The sequence below is a fragment of the Rhopilema esculentum genome, chromosome 5 (assembly GCF_057945365.1).
Source record: "Rhopilema esculentum isolate cy_ngs chromosome 5, ASM5794536v1, whole genome shotgun sequence".
Lineage (NCBI taxonomy): Eukaryota > Metazoa > Cnidaria > Scyphozoa > Rhizostomeae > Rhizostomatidae > Rhopilema > Rhopilema esculentum.
Genome location: NC_142819.1, coordinates 9,870,843 through 9,876,836, shown reverse-complemented (window position 1 = coordinate 9,876,836; position 5,994 = coordinate 9,870,843). Strand labels below are relative to the sequence as shown.

Below are 5,994 nucleotides of genomic sequence, written 5' to 3'. Positions count from 1 at the left end.
CTGTTGAACAAAAAAAGTTGTAGTTCTCAGTTTATATGTTATGATAGTTTTCAATAAAAGATACTTTCAAATTTTGCTCAGCCTTTCGTGGTCCGAATGCTGTAAGCTTTTCCCCCAGGTTGAAAAAGTTTCCCGTCCCCGACTTACAGGTAAGCCTCGTTTGATTGGAAAACTGGATTTCAGAATCGACACCATTGCTGCAGTGGAGCATGCCAAAAGTGAGGCCGTTTTTAGGGCAATGGTATTTTAATTAAACTTTCAGATATTGCAATTCAGCAAAGTTTGTTGCATTTTTTTAAACATATCAAACCTAATGTTTTCCATGATGGATTTTTGGTTTTGAGATTGTGTACAGTGAGAACGTAAATTTTACGCCCTGTTTTTTTTTTAAATAAAACTCAACAAAACGACTGTGGAATGAAATAACGAACTTCGTGCAAGATAGTAGATAGTCTTACTTCACAATTGGAAAATAATGAAGTCCAGGCACGTTAAATAATAAAGAGAAACTTCGTGTCACAACGTTAGTTTTTTTGGAAGTTTGGTTATAATGCCTAGAATAGCCAGGTCACTAAAACATTTTTGCTTAATTTTGCTACGCAAAAAGCTTTTGATGAGCTTGAATTTGTTGAAAGATCTCCCTGCTGAGGCAGCTGTACCAAGCAAGATGTTCATGTTTCATTATGGCAATTTGAACATTAGTCTTCCATCAAATCACCCTTGAACGGTTGATTCTTGAAGTTACGTCGTCAAAGACCATATAATGAAGGCTTTTTTGCTCAACACGACATGAATAGGGTGTGCATCGACATGTTTTGAAGTGTTTCCCAACATCCATTTCATCCAAAACAGACAGATTAATTTGTTCTTGGATCAAGCCGAAATATAACGAGCCTGTAATTTTCCACCTTTTTACTGGGATACTCGAATCACCTTCACATGCTTCCGTAGTGGCGGGTCATAGCGAGAAGGGAGGTCTTATGATATACATGGCGATGTAACGGCGAAAAGCCATTCCTCTTTCGCCATGCAAGGCAACAGTATCAATGATTGATTAAAAGGGATAGCAACAGAATTTAAAATCTTTAACGACGTTCTTGTAAAAACCCGCTTGATCATTGACGCATGTTACACAGAAAATTTCATAATAACAGGTTCACATCGGTTTCATCTAAATCAAATGTCAGACAGAAAGTCGAGTCGTTGGTCAGCAGATAGATTCCAGAGACCCTTACAAACAACAGGTCTCATGGCTAAACCCTTAGGAGTGCCAGCCTTGATGAAATCCATAAGAGATTTTAAATTATTAAAAAAGTTTGCTGCCTTCATTAGAAAAAATTTCTTTATTAGTTTTCAAAATTTGCTGAAAAAGCAAAATATTTCGAACTCCTAATCTAATTTTAATAAAACACCTAGTCAAAAGCTGTCCGACAAACCAGCGTAAACTGTGTAGGCCAAAAGAGTAGGAGTGCAGTTAGACAAAACAGACGTAAGGCTGATGTTCAGTGGCAGCTGAAATGATATTGAGCCACCTGATCGAGATCCAATGTATCGTTCAGTCGATATTAAGATATTTATCAAAAAACTGTGATTAGAAAATGCCTTTTATTATAAGATTTTGCTGATCCTTCGGGGACTGAACTACAAAAGCACTCGCTATGATTTCAAGAATAATATTCTGAACTTCAAAGACTTCAAACATCTGCTAAACATGCATGAATGTACACCATAACTTGGTTTTACCGACCAGATTAGAATGATATCCTGATTGTATCAAGAAGTAAGATATTGTCAAGGTCTTCGCGCTATAATTGCAATGCTTTCAGTGAAATTGCGACACTTTGTCTAAAGTCTTTGCAGATTGTAGCATTTAAACTAAAGTTCGGTTGAGAGCAGTCTATTCAAAAAAAGTCGGATTGTTGGCAATTCAAGTGACCTTTTGGATTAGATTTTGTCGATACATATTTGAAAATGGAGAACCTCGGGTTGAAAGAAGTACGACATGAAAATAAAAATCAATAATGAAAAATCACAGACGCAAACAAACTTGTGAAACCAATTTCATCACTATGAATCGACTTATTCATTCTGCCTATGAGGTAAGGAAGGCAGGAGAATCGCTCTACGGATGAGCAGTATCAATCACCTGCCCAAATTCGCAACAAAAACACAGAACTTGCATTTGCTAATTCTCAAGAAACATGTGTTGTGTTCAGTATTTGTCTCTGCAGAACTTGTTGGCGTTAAAGGCAAGCAGATGCTATCAACTTCAGCAGCTTGGTACGCAAATCTTTTCAATCATGTCAAGACGGACACTAATATAGTCCCTAGTCCTCCGAGATAGAAAACATTGGTCAATACTCCTTTTCGATATCCGCGCGCTTAATTTGCGTCAAGGGACTGGGGCGAAAAATTGGGTGAAAAAGTTGCCACGGACCTTTGTTTACAAATAGTTAAGGCGTTTACTCTCGACTTAAATACTACGAAAGATATTTAAGAATCAAATCCACAAAACTTGGAATACTTTTGATGTAAATTTGAGCAGTGATAAGTCACCATTTAACGCCACATCTATATGTAAACATAGGCCCGTGTCAATTTTTTCACCCAAATTCTCGCCCCACTCTCTTTATGCAAATTAAGCGCGCGAATATCGAAAAGGTTCACACTGAAGTAAATCTAAAGTTTTATCAAACCTACTAAAATTTAGTTGCTTTAAGCGGTTCTGAGCTACGAAAAAACTGAAATTTACATATAAAGATTGGCGGATAAATAACTTTTTAAACTTACTTTGCCCCTTACGTCGAAAAAATGGTTTAGTACGCATGACATAATACGGGGATGATATTACGAATTAACAGTACTGTGGTGAAGTTGGAAAAAAATCACAACAAATAACGAATTCTTTAACCAATAAATCCAACCAATTCATATCCAAATTTATCATAAAACGAATATCTAAAATTTCTCTCTAAAATGTCTCTTCATCCATAATTCCACTTACCAAAAAAAATCCACCGTTCAACAGTACTCAAATTACATGTGCTACTTTAAAAGACGGGGGTAACCTATTTACAATAACTAAACGATAATGAAGCGGGGGTAACCTCTTCACAGTACCGTAGGACGAGAGTACCGAAGTGATGACGTCACAAAAATTTATTCTTAGAATTTTTCAATTTTGATTATATAACCCGAAACAGCATTGTGAGATTTCTCTAAATGTGCAAAATCAGTTGAAAGTGTTGCACATTGGCTGAGACATGGCAACATAAGCAAAGGCTCTTTCCAAATCAAACCAATTTGGTTCATAACTTTATTCAACAAGCAACATTCAACTTTCAATAGGCAAGCGGCACTGATTGGTCAACCTCAACAGTCATGTGCTCGTGTTTCTGATTGGCCAATTTCGATCCACAACTGGGTATATATATTTCCTAGCGTAGAGTTTTCGATCTATGCTCTGACGTTTTAAACTCTGAAGAGTGTCAGACGAAAAGCTTTAGTTTACTAAATGTTTGCTTTTTTCAACGTCATTTTCAAGTTTTGTACAGCCAGAAGATTGTTAACATTCAACTTCATTGAAAGCTGTCAACTTCTTTCTTTAATCAAACTGTACTTAAATTTATACATCATTTCAAATACAAAAACCTCATTATAATGTAAATTTAATATAGTATAGTATTACTTTAGAATGTAAATGTGATTATTCACTAAAGCATCAAATTCCTTTAGATGAAAGTCGACTCAGTTGTTATGATGTAAAGACATGACACTGTATAAATAAAAGAACCATATATAGAAAAGAGATGCAGCAAAACCAAGCCAAGATAAACAAGAAAAAAAGAAGAAAATGTTGACAACCAACCACAACCGTAATTAGAAAAACGATGCAGCAAAACAAGCCAAGATAAACAACAAAAAAGAATAAAATTTTGACAACCAACCACAACCGTAATTAGAAAAACGATGCAGCAAAACAAGCCAAGATAAACAACAAAAAAGAATAAAATTTTGACAACCAACCACAACCGTAATTAGAAAAACGATGCAGCAAAACAAGCCAAGATAAACAACAAAAAAGAATAAAATTTTGACAACCAACCACAACCGTAATTAGAAAAACGATGCAGCAAAACAAGCCAAGATAAACAACAAAAAAGAATAAAATTTTGACAACCAACCACAACCGTAATTAGAAAAACGATGCAGCAAAACAAGCCAAGATAAACAACAAAAAAGAATAAAATTTTGACAACCAACCACAACCGTAATTAGAAAAACGATGCAGCAAAACAAGCCAAGATAAACAAGAAAAAAAGAAGAAAATGTTGACAACCAACCACAACCGTAATTAGAAAAACGATGCAGCAAAACAAGCCAAGATAAACAACAAAAAAGAATAAAATTTTGACAACCAACCACAACCGTAATTAGAAAAACGATGCAGCAAAACAAGCCAAGATAAACAACAAAAAAGAATAAAATTTTGACAACCAACCACAACCGTAATTAGAAAAACGATGCAGCAAAACAAGCCAAGATAAACAACAACAAAGAATAAAATTTTGACAACCAACCACAACCGTAATTAGAAAAACGATGCAGCAAAACAAGCCAAGATAAACAACAAAAAAGAATAAAATTTTGACAACCAACCACAACCGTAATTAGAAAAACGATGCAGCAAAACAAGCCAAGATAAACAACAAAAAAGAATAAAATTTTGACAACCAACCACAACCGTAATTAGAAAAACGATGCAGCAAAACAAGCCAAGATAAACAACAAAAAAGAAGAAAATGTTGACAACCAACCACAACCGTAATTAGAAAAACGATGCAGCAAAACAAGCCAAGATAAACAACAAAAAAGAATAAAATTTTGACAACCAACCACAACCGTAATTAGAAAAACGATGCAGCAAAACAAGCCAAGATAAACAACAAAAAAGAATAAAATTTTGACAACCAACCACAACCGTAATTAGAAAAACGATGCAGCAAAACAAGCCAAGATAAACAACAAAAAAGAATAAAATTTTGACAACCAACCACAACCGTAATTAGAAAAACGATGCAGCAAAACAAGCCAAGATAAACAAGAAAAAAGAAGAAAATGTTGACAACCAACCACAACCGTAATTAGAAAAACGATCCAGCAAAACAAGCCAAGATAAACAACAAAAAAGAATAAAATTTTGACAACCAACCACAACCGTAATTAGAAAAACGATGCAGCAAAACAAGCCAAGATAAACAACAACAAAGAATAAAATTTTGACAACCAACCACAACCGTAATTAGAAAAACGATGCAGCAAAACAAGCCAAGATAAACAACAAAAAAGAAGAAAATGTTGACAACCAACCACAACCGTAATTAGAAAAACGATCCAGCAAAACAAGCCAAGATAAACAACAAAAAAGAATAAAATGTTGACAACCAACCACAACCGTAATTAGAAAAACGATGCAGCAAAACAAGCCAAGATAAACAACAAAAAAGAAGAAAATGTTGACAACCAACCACAACCGTAATTAGAAAAACGATGCAGCAAAACAAGCCAAGATAAACAACAACAAAGAATAAAATTTTGACAACCAACCACAACCGTAATTAGAAAAACGATGCAGCAAAACAAGCCAAGATAAACAACAAAAAAGAATAAAATGTTGACAACCAACCACAACCGTAATTAGAAAAACGATGCAGCAAAACAAGCCAAGATAAACAACAAAAAAGAAGAAAATGTTGACAACCAACCACAACCGTAATTAGAAAAACGATGCAGCAAAACAAGCCAAGATAAACAACAACAAAGAATAAAATTTTGACAACCAACCACAACCGTAATTAGAAAAACGATGCAGCAAAACAAGCCAAGATAAACAACAAAAAAGAATAAAATTTTGACAACCAACCACAACCGTAATTAGAAAAACGATGCAGCAAAACAAGCCAAGATAAACAACAAAAAAGAATAAAATTTTGA

General features: G+C 34.6%; 1 protein-coding gene across 3 annotated transcripts in view; it reads right to left on the bottom strand.

Moving 5' to 3' along the window:
- Positions 1-5,994, bottom strand: part of LOC135689878 (DNA polymerase beta) — a 63,522-nt gene that overhangs the window by 19,954 nt on the left and 37,574 nt on the right. The gene's annotated exons all lie outside the window — the stretch shown is intronic.